The sequence below is a fragment of the Somniosus microcephalus genome, chromosome 4, assembly GCF_052327205.1.
Source record: "Somniosus microcephalus isolate GS21.2 chromosome 4, FLI_Smic_1.0, whole genome shotgun sequence".
Lineage (NCBI taxonomy): Eukaryota > Metazoa > Chordata > Chondrichthyes > Squaliformes > Somniosidae > Somniosus > Somniosus microcephalus.
Window position 1 is genome coordinate 77,300,674 of NC_140990.1, and position 17,449 is coordinate 77,318,122.

The 17,449-nt window shown below is 43.9% G+C and overlaps 1 pseudogene; it reads left to right on the forward strand.

Moving 5' to 3' along the window:
• The window catches only part of LOC147119287 (rap guanine nucleotide exchange factor 2-like), a 127,450-nt pseudogene that overhangs the window by 26,287 nt on the left and 83,714 nt on the right, over positions 1 to 17,449 (forward strand).

The window sequence follows — 17,449 nt, forward strand, 5'->3', positions numbered from 1 at the left end:
ATCTCCTCTGTACCCTCTCCAGTGCAATCACATCTTTCCTGTAATGTGGTGACCAGAACTGCATGCAGTACTCTAGCTGAGGCCTAACTATTGCTTTATACAGTTGAAGCATAACCCCCTGCTCTTGTATTCTATGCCATAGCTAATAAAGGCAAGCATTCCGTAAGCCTTCTTAACCACCTTATCTACCTGGCCTGCTACCTTCAGGGATCTGTGGACAGGCACTCCAAGGTCCCTTTGTTCCTCTACACTACTCAGTGTCCTACCATTTAATGTGTATTCCCTTTCCTTGTTAGCCCTCCCCAAATGCATTACCTCACACTTCTCCGGATTGAATTCCATTTGCCACTGTTCTGCCCACCTGACCAATTTATTGATATCTTCCTACAGTCTACAGCTTCCTTCTTCAGTATCAGCCACACAGCCAATGTTAGTATCATCTGCAAACTTCTTAATCATATCCCCTATATTCAAGTCTAGATCATTGATATATACCACAAAAAGCAAGGGACCTAGTACTGAGCCCTGCGGAACCCCACTGGAAACAGCCTTACAGACACAAAAACACCCATCAGCCATTAACCTCTGCTTCCTGCCTCTGAGCCAGTTTTGAATCCAACTTGACACTTTGCCCTGGATCCCATGGGCTTTTAACTTTGTGACCAGTCTGCCATGTGGAACCGTATCAAAAGCCTTACTAAAGTCCATATACACTACATCAAACACACTATCCTCATCTACCCTCCTTGTTACCTCCTCAAAAAATTCAATCAAGTTTGTCAGACACGACCTTCCCTTAACAAATCCGTGCTGACGATCCTTGATTAATCCGTGTCTTTCTCAATGAAGATTTATCCTTTTGGCAACCTTTTATGTGGCACCTTATCAAGTGCCTTTTGGAAATCCAAATGTACTACAACCACTGGTTCCCCTTTATCTACCCTGCTAGTTACATTCTCAAAAACATTTGTTAAACACAATTTCCCTTTCATAAATCCGTGTTGACTCTCCCTAATCATATTATGATTTTCTAAATGCCTTGTTACTACTTCCTTAAATAATGGATTCCAGCATTTTCCTGACAACTGATGTCAGGCTAACTGGCCTGTAGATCCCTGTTTTCTCTCTCCCTCCTTTCTTGAATAGCGGGGTTATATTTGCTACCTTCCAATCCGCTGGGACCATTCTAGTATCTAGGGAATTTTGGAAGATCACAACCAATGCATCCAATATCTCTGCAGCCACCTCTTTAGAACCCTAGGATGTAGGCCATCTGGTCCAGGGGATTTGTCGGCTTTTAGTCCCATTAGTTTCTCAAGTACTTTTTCCCGACAGATATTAATTACTTTAAGTTCCTCATTCTCATTAGCCCCTTGGTTCCCCACCATTTCTGGTATGCTTTTTGTGTCTTCTACTCTGAAGACAGATACAAAATATTTGTTTAAAGTCTCTGCCATTTCCTTATTCTCCGTTATAATTTCATCTGTCTCAGTCTTTAAGGGACTAATGTTTACTTTTGATACTCTCTTCCTTTTTACATACTTGTAGAAGCTGTTACAATCTGTTTTTATATTTCTTGCTAGTTTACTCTCAATCTATTTTCTCCCTTTTTATCAATTTTTTGGTCATCCTTTGTTGGTTTCTAAAGCTCTCCCAATCCTCAGGCTTACTATAGAAACATAGAAACATAGAAGATAGGAGCAGGAGTCGGCCATTCAGCCCTTCGAGCCTGCTCCGCCATTCAATGAGATCATGGCTGATCATCCAAACTCAGTGCCCTGTCCCTGCCTTCTCCCCATATCCCTTGATCCCTTTAGCCTTAAGAAATATATCCAACTCTTTCTTGAATATATTTAATGAACTGGCCTCCACCGCCCTCTGTGGTAGAGAATTCCACAGGTTTACCACTCTCTGGGTGAAGCAATTCCTCCTCATTTCAGTCCTAAATGGCTTACCCCTTATCCTTAGACTATGACCCCTGGTTCTGGACTCCCCGGCCATCAGAAACATCCTTTCTGCATCTAGTCTGTCCAGACCTGACAGAATTTTATAGGTTTCGATGAGATCCCCTCTCAATCTTCTAAACTCCAGTGAGTATAAGCCCAATTGACACAATCTCTCCTCGTACGTCATTCCTGCCATCCCAGGTATCAGCCTGGTGAATCTTCTCTGCACTCCCTCCATGGCAAGAACATCCTTCCTCAGGTAAGGTGACCAAAACAGCACACAATACTCAAGGTGCGGTCTCACCAAGGCCCTGTACAACTGCAGCAAGACATCCTTGTTCTTGTACTCAAACCCTCTTGCTACGAAGGCCAACATTCCATTTGCCTTCTGAACCGCCTGCTGCACCTGCATACTTACCTTCAGCGACTGGTGCACATGAACACCTAGGTCTCTTTGCACTTCCTCTTCTCCCAATCTATTGCCATTCAAATAATAATCTGCCTTCCTGTTTTTGCCAACAAAGTGGATAACCTCACATTTATCCACATAGTGCATTTGCCATGTTTCTGCCCACAATATATATTAATGATCTGGACGAGGGAATTGGATGTAATATCTCCAAATTTGCAGACGACACAAAGCTGCGTGGGAGGGTAAGCTGTGAGGAGGATGTTGTGAAACTCCAGTACGATTTGGACAGGTTGGGTGATTGGGCAGAAACATGGCAAATGCACTATAATGTAGATAAATGTGAGGTTATCCACTTTGTTGGCAAAAACAGGAAGGCAGATTATTATTTGAATGGCAATAGATTGGGAGAAGGGGAAGTGCAAAGAGACCTGGGTGTTATTGTGCACCAGTCGCTGAAGGTAAGCATGCAGGTGCAGCAGGCGGTTAAGAAGGCAAATGGTATGTTGGCCTTCGTAGCAAGAGGGTTCGAGTACAGGAACAAGGATGTCTTGCTACAGTTGTACAGGGCCTTGGTGAGGCCGCACCTTGAGTTTTGGTCGCCTTACCTGAGGAAGGATGTTCTTGCCATGGAGGGAGTGCAGCGAAGATTCACCAGGCTGATACCTGGGATGGCAGGAATGACGTATGAGGAGAGATTGTGTCGATTGGGCTTATACTCACTGGAGTTTAGAAGATTGAGAGGGGATCTCATCGAAACCTATAAAATTCTGTCAGGTCTGGACAGACTAGATGCAGGAAGGATGTTTCTGATGGCCAGGGAGTCCAGAACCAGGGGTCATAGTCTAAGGATAAGGGGTAGGCCATTTAGGACTGAAATGAGGAGGAATTTCTTCACCCAGAGAGTGGTGAACCTGTGGAATTCTCTGCCACAGAGGGCGGTGGAGGCCAGTTCATTAAATATATTCAAGAAAGAGTTGGATATATTTCTTAAGGCTAAACGGATCAAGGGATATGGGGAGAAGGCAGGGACAGGGTACTGAATTTGGATGATCAGCCATGATCTCATTGAATGGCGGAGCAGGCTCGAGGGGCCAAATGGCCTACTCCTGCTCCTATCTTCTATGTTTCTATGTAAACAAAGTTGCCATATGTGCTTTATATTAGAGATTGTGGATGTATCAATGTAGGAAAAACTAATGAATGTACTGCTAGTAATGACTTTGCAAGTATGAATTAAAAGTTGCTGACAGTTTAAAAGAAGTAGAATCAGATACAGCTGCCATTAAAAAAAATTAAACAAAACTCTGGTTCATTTCTAGAGGAATAGAATTCAAAAGCAGGAAAGTTATGTTAAACTTATGTAGAACCTTGGTCAGATCACAATTCGAGCACTGTGCTCAGTTCTGGCCTCCATTTCCCAAAAGGGTATACAGGCACTGAGGAAGGTTCAATAATGATTTCCAAGGATGATACAAGAACTGAGAGGTTATAATTATCAGCAAAGACTGAACCATCTTGGGACTCTTTTCTCTAGAAAAGAGAAGGTTGAGAGGTGACCTGATGAAGGTCTTTAAAATTAAGAAGGGGTTTGATTGGGTAGTTGTAGAGAAGACGTTTCCACTTGTGGGGGAGTCCAAAACTAGGGGCCATAAATATTGGCCCAGAAATTCGGGTCGGGGGCTTCCCGCGGGTGCAAGCCTCCGACCTGCACTTACCTTGCACGCCGGCCGTTGAGCTGTGGGCCCCCGTGGAATTCCGATCCGGGGCCTGGTCCAGCTGCTGGCGCGCAGTGCTTGTGTATCCCAGGGGCGCAGTTAGTTCGATGCGTCCCTTGGGATCACGTGGACCATGGGGAGCCAATCGGAGCAGGGAATGCTCCATTCATAAGATTGACAGGAAGTGCTGTCCAACTCAGAAATACTACGGGCCCCAAAACATCACTAAATGTTCAAATAAAAAAATTTTTAAATCACATTTTTAAAATAAACTATAAATTACATGAAATAACTATTTGAAACAATAACTTAAATTTTTGAAAAAAATAATTTTATTTTCTAACGGGGCTAAAAATAAACTTACCTTTCTTTAAAGTTTTTAAAAATAATAAACCGGTGGAAAAAATGTTTTAATTTTAATTAGTTCACCACTTACCTTGTAAAAAGCGGGCCTTACGCCTGCTTTTTACATGTCTAACTTCTGGAGACTTACCCTCCCGGGAAAACCTGCAAAAAAACCCGAAGTTCGATGCGCACGCGCAGCCTCTCCCGCGCACGCGTTCGACCTCTGAACCCCTGCTTTCAGGGGAACGGAAGTGCCGGTTTCCCGCGCATTCGCAGTGCATGTAGGAAACCGGCAGTTCCATTGGGCTTACGGGTGAGTACCCCGTGCGTACTCACCCGTGGAGACCCGAATTTCTGGGCCAATAAGATAATCATTAAACTTTGTTATTCAGAGAGTAATTAGAATGTGGAACTTGCTACCACATGGAGTAGTTGAGCGAATAGCATTGATGAATTTAAGGGGAAGCTAGGTAAGTACATGAGGAAGAAAGGAATAGAAGGATATGTTGATAGGGTGAGATGAAGTAAGGTGAGAGGAAGCTCGTGTGGAGCATAAACACCGGCTTGGACCTGTTGTGCCAAATGGCCTGTTTCTGTGCTGTAAATACTATGTGATATTTTTTTTAATATCAGATTTGTGGTTTAAGATTTGCAACATTGATCCATTATTTACTTGTGTTTCTATTGCTTCTTAGTGATATTTGTATTGGTCAGTCCCAGGACGACAACATAGTAGGGCTGAAGCAGTCTAGACATGTTGCACCTGCACTGCCTGTAAGCAGCAGCTCATCGCCCAGTAATTCTGACCTGCTGCAGTCTCCTCATCGCATTCTTGATTTTAACACCACACCAGGTGAGTGTTAGTTTAACTCCAAAATGAGATTATTGCTTGTTGTATCAGTTGGACAGATGTTCCATATGCATTCGCTTATGTTATTATGAGGGGGAAGAAACCTCGTTCTCACTAAATTTATTCTATGCGGTACATAGAAAGTTACTTCAAATCAATGTTTGTGAATTGTTGGCTGAGTGCAGCAAATTCGGCATTGGATTATTATTGCAATTTTTTAATACTCTCTTACTATTAAAAAATGGGCCGTTATAACTGAATGATAATATGATTAACTCTTATCCGTAGGGGAAAGAAATCCCTGAGAGTTGTTAGAATTTAAACACTAATGATTAAAGTGAGGCTCCACATGAACCCAAATGGCTACTTGAATTATTAATGTAATTATTCCACTTCTTGTGACCCTGCCGACCAGTAAATTATTATTCAATTAGCAAAAAAAGAGATTAATAGCCTTGAGACAAAAAATGTATAAATATTTACTGGTAAGTACATCAGACATATAGATTTAGAGGAACTTGTAAACGTTGGTTTTACCGAATCGTGACGTTGCCGCAGGTTAGAATGTTGTGTTCTCACTTCATTTTTGAGTCCAGTGTAGACTGATGGGATTAGAATGATCTCTCTTGCCTGTATAAGTGTTTGAACCTGCGCAGGCTATGCTGCAAATCGGCAGCACAAAACTGTCAAACTGGGCAAGCTCACTAAAATGGAGAAGTATAAGTCGTATCTGAAATAGAAAAACTCACGCTGGTGCAGTGAAGGGTGTTCTCCTGAATAGGGTTACAACATATTTGGGGCTGAGTTATTTTTTGCTATTTGTTGTACAATCATAATTGCATTTTTTACACTCTTGTTTACAATTTCACAAATAGTGAAAGAGGAAATCTTCCCCCAGTGTTGGAGCAGAACAGAAGAATTTTTAATCTACATCTACCACACGCTATATCTGTAAAGATTGCTGAATGCCTAATTATTTATGCCCTAGTAATCCAATTTCTCACCTTAATGAGCTTCAAAAATCTGTTTAGCTAGCTTTTGAATAACTCACCATCATTTTATGCTTTTGACCTGTTAAATTGAAGAAGAAATAAATTATTAATTTCACGTACTAACGAACTGAATTGCTTGCAGTCCAGGGTGAGAAGTGTTTGATGTGACCTTAATAAACAGCCTTTTACTGGGTGGAACGTTAGCACACAGACAAGACATTCAAGATCTCCATATACAATATCGGTGCTCTAAATGCACCCGCGTCACAACAAAATATAGTCATGTTCTGGAAAGAACCACTTTTCCGTAAAAGTAGATGCATTTGTTGCTTAATGTGCATTTAGTCCAGGAATCCATTCTATGGGTTATCCTATTAGATAAGAACACTCTGCTTATTACAGAAACACAGTGACATCACTCTGTATTTCTTCTACTTTTGTAGTGTAACTAGTGCCCTGCTATTTTATAACACAGAAACCCTTCATGGAATTTTTTTGTGGAAACAAAACCCTAATTCTAGAGTTTGATCAAGGATGTTAAAAATAACAGAGTGGTGTAAGTTAGAAGTAATTGAAAATAAAATCACTGTTGATATTGAATGTTTTTAAATCTTGAAACATAAATATAGTCAAGTGTCGCTTATCTGCATATTGAATGACCATGTGTTCAATTATACACATCGCATCCCTTCCTGACAGCCCATTCCTTGCCAGACCTGTAAATGTCTCACTCCTGGCAAAAGCTATGCCTCGTCCTCTCGACGTGATCAATGTACTGTATAGAAAGCAAATGATTTACACTGTTTTGTGTTTTCACTTTTCCTCAATTGAATTTCATGAACGCATGAATAACCCTGATAATCACGATTTCTGCCATGCCAACTACTGCTTCTGCTGTTTTTAATCTACCATTTCTTATGTAGCTAACAAGCCCAAACCTCCAAACTGATCCAGTTGCTGCTCCATCCAGCTGATGACTTTGGCTGCCCTGCTGACTCCATTAGTATGTATGGGGGGAGCAGCAATATGACTGAGCGATATTGACTGAGTATGTTTAGGGAGTTTGTCATAAATGAAGCAGTAAGTGCCTGTTCTGTTGAAACTGCTAGTGGACTGTCATCCATCATTTTTTAAAATTTATTCATGGGATGTGGATGTCGCTGGCAAGGCCAGCATTTATTGCCCATCCCTAATTGCCCTTGAGAAAGTGGTGGTGAGCTGCCTTCTTGAACCACTGCCATCCGTGTGGTGAAGGTCCTCCCACAGTGCTGTTAGGGAGGGAGTTCCAGGAGTTTGACCCAGCGACAATGAAGGAACGGCGATATAATTTTAAGTCAGGATGGTGTGTGACTTGGAGGGGAACTTGCAGGTGGTGGTGTTCCCGTGCGCCTGCTGCCCTTGTCCTTCTAGGTGGAAGAGGCCGCGGGTTTGGGAACTGCTGTCGAAGAAGTCTTGGGGGAGTTGCTGCAGTGCATCTTGTAGATGGTACACACTGCAGCCAAGCCTCTTGAGTATTGTTGCACTCTTTCAGGCAAGTGGAGAGTATTTTATCACACTGCTGACTTGTGCCTTTTAGATGGTGGAAAGGCTTTGGGGAATCAGGAGGTGAGACACTCGCTGCAGAATCCACATCAGAGCAGTGGGAGTCTTTCAGAAAGGAAATAGAGAGAGTACAATGGCAACATGTTCCCGTAAAGGTCAAGGGTGGGACCAACAAGCGCAGGGAACCCTGGATGTCAAGGGATATACAAGAATGGATTAGGGAAAAAAGGGAGGCTTTTGGCAGGTACAAAGGACTAAAAACAGTGGAAGCCCTAGAGGAGTGTAGAAAGTGCAGGGGGGTACTTAAAAAAGAAATTAGGAGAGCAAAGAGGGGGCATGAAATAACAATGGCGGGCAAAATAAAGGAAAATCCCAAGGTGTTTTATAAGTATATTAAGGGCAAGAGGGTAACCAGGGAAAGAGTAGGGCCCATTAGGGACCAAAGTGGCAATCTGTGTGTAGAGCCAGAAGATGTAGGTGGGGTTTTAAATGAATATTTTGCATCTGTGTTCACTATGGAGAAGGACGATGTAGGCATAGAAATCAGGCAGGGAGATTGTGATATACTTAAACAAATTAGTATCGAGAGGGAGGAGGTACTAGCGGTTTTAGCGGGCTTAAAAGTGGATAAATCCCCAGGCCCGGACGAGATGTATCCCAGGCTGCTGTGTGAGGCAAGGGAGGAGATTGCAGGGGCTCTGACACAAATTTTCAGAACCTTTCTGGCCACAGGGGAGGTGCCAGAGGACTGGAGAACAGCTAACGTAGTACCATTATTCAAGAAGGGTAGTAGGGATAAACCAGGGAATTACAGGCCAGTGAGTCTAACATCAGTGGTAGGGAAATTATTGGAAAAAGTTCTGAAGGACAGAATTAGTCTCCACTTGGAGAGGCAAGAATTAATCAAGGATAGTCAGCATGGCTTTATCAGGGGAAGATCATGTCTGACCAATTTGATTGAATTTTTCAAGGGGGTGACTAGGTGTGTGGATGAGGGTAGTGCAGTTGATGTGGTCTACATGGACTTCAGTAAGGCTTTTGACAAAGTCCTGCATGGGAGACTGGTCAAGAAGGTAAGAGCCCATGGGATCCAGGGCAACTTGGCACATTGGATCCAAAATTGGCTTAGTGGCAGGAAGCAGAGGGTGATGGTCGAAGGTTGTTTTTGTGACTGGAAGCTTGTGTTCAGTGGTGTACCGCAGGGATCGGTGCTGGGTCCTTTGCTGTTTGTAGTGTACATTAATGATTTAGATATGAATGTAGGAGGTATGATCAGTAAGTTCGCAGATGACACGAAAATTGGTGGGGTAGTAAATAGCGAAGAGGGAAGCCTCAGGCTACAGGACGATATAGACGGGTTGGTCAGATGGGCAGAACAGTGGCAAATGGAATTTAACCCTGAAAAGTGTGAGGTGATGCATTTTGGGAGGACTAACAAGGCAAGGGAATACACAATGAGTGGTAGGACCCTAGGAAGGACAGAGGATCAGAGGGACCTTGGTGTGCATGTACATAGATCCCTGAAGGCAGCAGGACAGGTAGATAAGGTGGTTAAAAAGGCATATGGGATACTTGCCTTCATTAGCCGAGGCATAGAATATAAGAGCAGGGAAGTTATGATGGAGCTGTACAAAACGCTAGTTAGGCCACAGCTGGAATACTGTGTGCAGTTCTGGTCGCTACACTATAGGAAGGATGTGATTGCATTGGAGAGGGTGCAGAGGATATTCACCAGGATGTTACCTGGGCTAAAGTGCTTCAGCTATGAAGAGAGACTGGACAGGCTGGGGTTGTTTTCCTTGGAGCAGAGAAGGCTGAGGGGGGACCTGATTGAGGTGTACAAAATTATGAGGGGCATAGATAGGGTAGATAGAAAGGAACTTTTCCCCTTAGTAGGGGGGTCAATAACCAGGGGACATAGTTTCAAGGTAAGGGGCAGGAGGTTTAGAGGGGATTTGAGGAAAAACTTTTTCACCCAGAGGGTGGTTGGAATCTGGAACTCACTGCCTGAAAGGGTGGTAGAGGCAGGAACCCTCACAACATTCAAGAAGCATTTAGATGAGCACTTGAAACGCCATAGCATACAAGGCTACGGACCAAGTGCTGGAAAATGGGATTAGAATAGACAGGGCTTGATGGCCGGCGTGGACACGATGGGCTGAAGGGCCTCTTTCTGTGCTGTACAACTCTGACTGTATAATACCCAGCCTCTGACCTGCTCTTGTTGCCACAGTATTTATGTGGCTGGTCCAGTTAAGTTTCTGGTCAATGGTGACCCCCAGGATGTTGATGGTGGGGGATTTGGCGATGATAATCCTGTTGAATGTCATGGAGATGTGGCGAGACTCTCTCTTGTTGAAGATGGTTATTGCCGAGCACTTATGTGGCATGAATGTTACTTGCCACTTATCAGCCCAAGCCTGAATGTTGTCTTGTGCATGCGAGCATGGACTGCTTCATTATCGGAGGAGCTGCGAATGAAAACAATATGCAATCATCAGCAAACAACCCACTTCTGAGCTCATGCTGGAGGGAAGGTCATTGATAAAGCAGCTGAAGATGGTTGGGCCTAGGACAATGTCCTGAGGAACTCCTGCAGCGATGTCCTCCGCCTCCAACAACCACAACCATCTTCCTTTGTGCTAGATATGACTCTAGCCAGTGGAGCGATTACCCCCTGATTCCCATTGCCTTCAATTTTACTAGGGCTCCTTGATGCCACACTCAGTCAAATGCTGCCTTAATGTCAAGGGCAGTCACTCTCACTGCATCTCTAGAATTCAGCTCTTTTGTCCATGTTTAGACCAAGGCTGTAGTGAGGTCTTGAGCCGAGTGGCCCTGGCGGAACTTAAACTGAGCATCGGTGAGTAAATGCCGCTTGATAACACTGTTGACGACACCTTCCATCACTTTGCTGATGATTGAGAGTAGACTGATGGGGCGGTAATTAGCCGGGTTGGATTTGTCATGTTTTTTGTGGACAGGACATACTTGGGCAATTTTTCACTTTGTCAGGTAGATGCCAGTGTTGTAGCTGTACTGGAACAGGATGCAAGTCATGACATATCTGCATATTTACTGTGAGTTGCTGTGCAGTTATTTTTACCCAGCCTAGCCAAAGACAACTGCTACTGGGAAGCATAATACGACTTCTTTAGTAACTCAGGTACTTATGGCTATCTTCCTCTTACTTATCTTCTAATAACCTTTGATTAATATCTATTAAATTCACCTTATTGATGTTGTCCATAGCTTACAGAGATGAACAATTTTGGGAGATTACCTGATAACCACATTATTCTCACGCCACATGGGATGTGAAATAAGCAGAGGAATTGCAGGACTCAATCGGAAAGGGATCTGGGGTCATAGTAGATTGATCTTTCAAAACATCAAGCCAACATCTGGCTGGTGTCAAGAAAACAAATGGTATGTTAAGTCACAACGTTCCCTATAAGCTGTGCGGCTGCGCAGCTCTCTGTCGGTCCTGCACTGCCCAGGACTGGCTTTTGCAATGTTAAAGTTCAAGCATGTGCGAATCTGTGAATGGGCCTCACAGCCTGCGCAGCCAAAAAAAAGTTACGGGGAACATTGTTAGCTTGTGTAAATATTTTAATAGAATGTCGATCAAAGGCGGTTATGCTGTCACTATATAGAGTGCTAATCAATTCACACTTGTGGGAGTATTGTGTGCAGTTCCTGAAGCGTTACTACAGGGAAGATGTACCTGACCTTGAAAAGGCGCAGAGTAGAGCTGATTAGGAAATCAGGGATTAAAACATACGTATAAATTTGCAGAACTAGGGCTTTTCTTGTTGGCGAGGAGACAATTGAGGAGGAATATAGTGAAATTATTCAAATTAATAAGTGTGATGAAATATGTCATTCATCAGACTCTGTATTTAACTACATATATCGTATTGCCTGCTCCTGTGTTTTTACCTTGTATTGTATATAGTGCACCGCCCCCTTTCTCCCCATTGGGTGTGTCGGCTCCGCCCATACCTGGCCCTACTTAAGACAAGCCCAGGCTTGTCTTGCAGCAGAATGCTAGGTGAAGACACAGGCATCTTTCTTTGCTAATAAAAGCCTAGTTTTATCCAGTTAACTTTGAGCCTTGAAGTTATTGAGGTGCATCAATAAGGCTCAGGGATATAGAGGATCAGTCAGGACTGTTTGATTTGGTGCAGGATTGCAGAACATAAGAATATAAGAAGTAGGAGCAGGAGTAGGCCATACGGCCCCTCGGGCCTGCTCTGCCATTCAATAGGATCATGGCTGATCTGAATCTAGACTCACGTCCACTTCCCTGCCCTCCCCCCGTAACCCCTAATTCCCTTATCAGCTAGGAAACTGTCTATCTCCGTTTTAAATCTATTTAATGTTGCAGCTTCCACAGCTCTCTGGGGTAGCAAATTCCATAGATTTACTACCCTCTGAGTGAAGAAGTTTCTCCTCATCTCAGTTTTGAAAGGGCAGCCCCTTATTCTAAGATTATGCCCCCTAGTTGTAGTCTCACCCATCAGTGGAAACATCCTCACCGCATCCACCCGATCAAGCCCCCTCACAATCTTATATGTTTCGATAAGATCGCCCCTCATTCTTCTGAACTCCAATAAGTAGAGGCCCAACCTACTCAACCTTTCCTCATACGTCAACCCCCTCATCTCCGGAATCAACCGAGTGAACCTTCTCTGAACCGCCTCGAGAGCAAGTATGTCTTTTCTTAAATATCGAAACCAAAACTGCACGCAGTATTCCAGGTGTGGCCTCACCAATACCCTGTATAACTGCAGCAAGACTTCCCTGCTTTTATACTCCATCCCCCTTGCAATAAAAGCCAAGATTCCATTGGCCTTCCTGATCACCTGCTGTACCTGCATACTAACCTTCTGTGTTTCATGCACCAGGACCCCCAGATCCCTTTGTACTGTAGCACTTTGCAGTTTCTCTCCATTTAGATAATAACTTGCTCTTTGATTTTTTTCTGCCAAAGTGCATAACCTCACACTTTCCAATATTATATTCCATCTGCCAAATCTCTGCCCACTCATTAGACTGTCTATGTCCTTTTGCAGGTTTTTTATGTCCTCCTCACTCACTGCTTTCCCTCCCATCTTTGTATCGTCGGCAAACTTGGATACGTTGCACTCGGTCCCTTCCTCCAAATCATTAATATAGATTGTAAAGAGTTGGGGACCCAGCACTGACCCCTGCGGAACACCACTAGTTACTGATTGCCAGCCCGAGAATGAACCATTTATCCCAACTCTTTGTTTTCTGTTAGATAGCCAATCTTCCACCCATGCCAGTATATTACCCCCAATCCCGTGATTTTTTATCTTGATCAGTAATCTTTTGTGTGGCACCTTGTCAAATGCCTTTTGGAAGTCCATATACACTACATCCACTGGTTCCCCTTTATCCACCCTGTATGTTACATCCTCAAAGAATTTGAGCAAATTTGTCAAACATGACTTCCCCTTCATAAAACCATGCTGACTCTGTCTGATTAAATTATGTTTATCCAAATGCTCTGTTACTGTTTCCTTAATAATGAACAAGTGTGCATTAGTATAAGCTGAAAAAGGGAAGACTCAAGTGAGATGTAAGAAAGCATTACTTAACTGTGAAGATGGTCAGTTTTTGGAATAGCTTACCATGGGAGGTTGTAGGGACAAGTAGGTTTGATCTCTAAGCTCAAATTGGACAAGCATCTTGAAGAGAAATCCATCACTGATTACAACTGCAAGGACAGCAGGAAAACGGATTCAATGGAGCTATGGAGGAGTGGATCACCTCCCCTTTACAGACACTGTCCAATTTTCATTCTGTTGATTTCAATGGAATGAAAATCAAGCGGGTGCTCCAACGGGTGGGTGATCCATCCTGCCAGGTTACCACTGGGGCAGTGAAAGCAAAACATTTCCGCCTGGCTTTTTCTGGTCTTGAGGTTTTCTGTTTCTGAGAGTCCAGATCCCATATTACTGACAAGTGATTTTCTGTTGTATCCCCTTAAATTATTTTCAGATCAGTTCATTTATTTTACAGTAATTAAAAAGCAAAATACTGCAGATGCTGGAAATCTGAAATAAAAACAGAAAATGCTAGAAATATTTAACTGGTCAGGCAACACCTGTGGAGAGAGAAACAAAGTTAACGTTTCAGGTCGATAACCTGAAACAATTCTAGTGAAAGGTCATCGACCTGAAACGTTAGCTTTGTTTCTCTCTCCACAGGTGTTGCCTGACCAGTTGAGTATTTCCATCATTTTCTGCATTTATTTCACATATTTAGGAAATCATACCATTTGCTGCAGGATGCCTATAAAAGTACAGGTTGGAATGGTCGATTTCAGATCTTTAAGAATAATTACTGTGGTGCAGCAGGCAACTTCGAGCAGAAAGAATCTTGTACAGTAAATGTATTCTGCAGTTGTGCTGCAAAATTGTTTCTCTTGTAGCGAATAATGTCATAAATATTCAATTGTTTATAAGCATTTCAATGCATTCTCTGCTTTTATGAAAAAATAACTCTCAACTGATGATTCAAATTACTAACTGAATAGAGCTAAGCCTACCTCTCCACTGCTGTGGTGATTGAAGATTTGATTGAATTGATAAAAGGAATACTTCATCAACACCATCTTTAAATACCTTTTAATGATGGTTACTGGTGCTAGTTTGTGTTGAAACAGCAATGTTTTTGTGCACATAGTCTAGGTTTACACTTCATTGCAGTATTGAGGGATCGCTGCACTGTCGGAGGTGCCATCTTTCAGATGAGATGTTAAACCTCTCTCAGGTGGACGTAAAAGGTCCTACGGCACTATTCCAAAAGAGATGGGGAGTTCTCCCAGTGTCCCGGTCATATTTACCTCTCATTGAACACCTGAGAAACAGACAATCTGGTCATTCATTTAATTGTTGTTTGTGGGAGCTTACTGTGCGCTTATTGGGTGCCACGTTTCCTGCATTACAATAGTGACTACACTTCAAAAGTACTTAATTGGCCATGCCTTCTGTTGCCTGGGCCCTAAGCTCTGGAATTCCCTACCTAAACCTCTCCGCCTCGCTACCTCTCTTTCCTCCTTTAGTACGCTCCTTAAAACCTACCTCTTTGACCAAGCTTTTGGTCACCTGCCCTAATTTATCCTTATGTGGCTCAGTGTCAAATTTTTTGTCTTAAAATACTCATGTGCAACGCCTTGTGACGTTTTACTACGTTAAAGGTGCTATATAAATACATCATTGTTGTTGTAAAGTGCTTTGGGACATCCTGAGGTTGTGAAAGGCGCTATATAAATTCCCCTCTTGTTGGGTCTTTATATGACATTGTGATGACTGCGTTTGCTGGATTAAAGTTGAAGGATTTACATTCAGTCAGATGTATCAATATTTTTTAAGAAAATACTTCAGAACAACCTTTATCACGGCTGAGATTGTTGTGAATGTTTCAATAATAATAAAAGCACAGTCCTCAAAGTGCAGGAAATATTTGGACCACCCTATGGATTCAATTGCATAGAAGAAAAAAAGAACTTTTGCATTCACCGTTTGACTGTTATGCACAAGAAAGCCTTCAGACTTTGCATGCGAGCTAGTTGAGAACTTGAGTGGTTTCCATCACTTTGATCCTTGTAGTCGTCTTTTAGACAGGCAGAACTTTTCCAGTTTAATCCTCCAGCCCCTGTTCAATTTTTGTTGTCTGACATTTCTGCTTTCTCTTTTTACTACCATATTGCCTGTGGATAATATACAGTGGGCAAGAGATAGCGCTCAGAAGCGCCTTTTTTTGGGTGCTACGAGTGCCGTTAGGGATCCAAAATGGCGTCCGCAGCGCACGCGCACACTTCTGATACAAAGCGGACCGGACGGCATCTTGGTGAAGGCGTGGCACGTGCACAGTTAATGCCCACTGGAAGTATGCAGAGCAGGCAGATCATGACGTCAATCAGCCTGCGAAGCTGATTTGATGCCAGCGCTGCCATTTTGGAGCTCAACGTTCGGCCAATGCCCTCCCTTAAGCTCGCACTGCTGAACATGTGTTAAGCAGCAGGAAGGACCCCGCCCCCCTCCACCACCCCCCCCCACCCCCCCCCCCCCCAACCCCAACCAGTGCTATTTAAAGGGATCATCAACTACTTGCAGGTTAGTTGCTGGTTGAATTTTTTTCTGGCTTTTGCTACAATTCTACATGTTTTCGGTGCTTTCTATTGTTGTTTCAAGTTTCAAAAGTCTACAGGGAGTGATGCGGCAGGTGCTGAAGTACTTTTTGTTGACTTCAAGGCTTTTGCACAAACCAGTTGATCCCAGACATGGGTGTACCAGTTGGCTTTCCTCTTGGAATAGACCATGACTGGGAGACTGAGCAGAGGCCTCGCAGAGCAGGACAAGTTGCTAGAACAGGGAGTAAGAGGAGGGGTGGAAGGTCTCTCAGCACGAGGCCATGTCCGCCCAGGATGGTCAGAGAGCAATTCTCCTACCTGAACCTAAAGCGAGGAACAGCGTGTGAGATGTCTGCGCTTCACTAAGGAGATCCTCACTGAAATCTGCCAATTGCTGCAGCCACAACTGCAACCTCAGAGCAGAGCAAGGACCTCATTGCCAGTGGCTGTGAAGCTGAGCACGGCGATGAACTCGTATGCATCTGGCTCCTTTGTAGCAGTCGGTGCAGACTCCACGGAGTTTTAGATTATGAACATATACCCTTATTAAAAACTGGACAGGTTGTTTGTGGGGGGGGGGTAGCTGTGGAAAAACACTGGAGCTGAAGGTGGCTGACGTAACCAGGTTCCATTGGTATGGCAACGGACTGTCCTTGGGGACAATGGCCTGAGAGGCCCACTCCCAAGGCTGGCGACTCATTGTTTCTGAAGAAGATGAGCTCGTTAAGTTAAATCGGCTGGGAGATCGAAAGGAGATCTAAACCATCCAAACCTGGGAGGAGGCTTGGAAACTATTTATGTGAGGCCATGTGTCCATTAAAACCACAGACAGCGGTCTGTGTGTTGGAGGGGTAGATCAGAGAGCCGTTTTGGATAGCTCGCTCTCTCTGCCCTCTCCACAACAGAACGTCAAGAGGAGCTGAGCCTTGCTCTTCCAATGAGATGGACATTGACTCAGACTGGGACTCGCATGCCGCAAGGCCGGTACGGAACCAGGCAGCCGAGACGTACGGGAGGAAGCTGCGAGCAAGATCAAGGGTAATCTAGGTGAGCATTGCCAAGCCTGCACACCCACAAGATCACTTAGCTGTGTGAGGGGGTGCCTGTACGTTCCTACCAAAGCAGAGGGGGTTTAGCGTTGGAAGGGTCCTGTGATAGTTTCGTTCACGGGAGGGTGTTTTTAGGCCGTGGTAAGTCAGCACGGCAGGGGCTTGTTGGACAAGTCAGGGTTGTACTGTTTTAAACTGTACTGTTGTGTTCACACCACTCGTACTGTATGCGAGTGGAGTGGTTTTGTCAACCTTAATAAACACTGTACGGGTGAGCCCGAAAATGCTGTCCGTGGTCCAGTCTGTCCTCAGTAATCCCTGTCGTCCAGAGCTTGTAGCAAGGGGGTTTGCGTGCTCGCTACGGGCGGGGCAAAACCACTTACTGTAATTGGCGATTGTGGCAGGGCCTGTAGGAAATTGACCACTGCAGA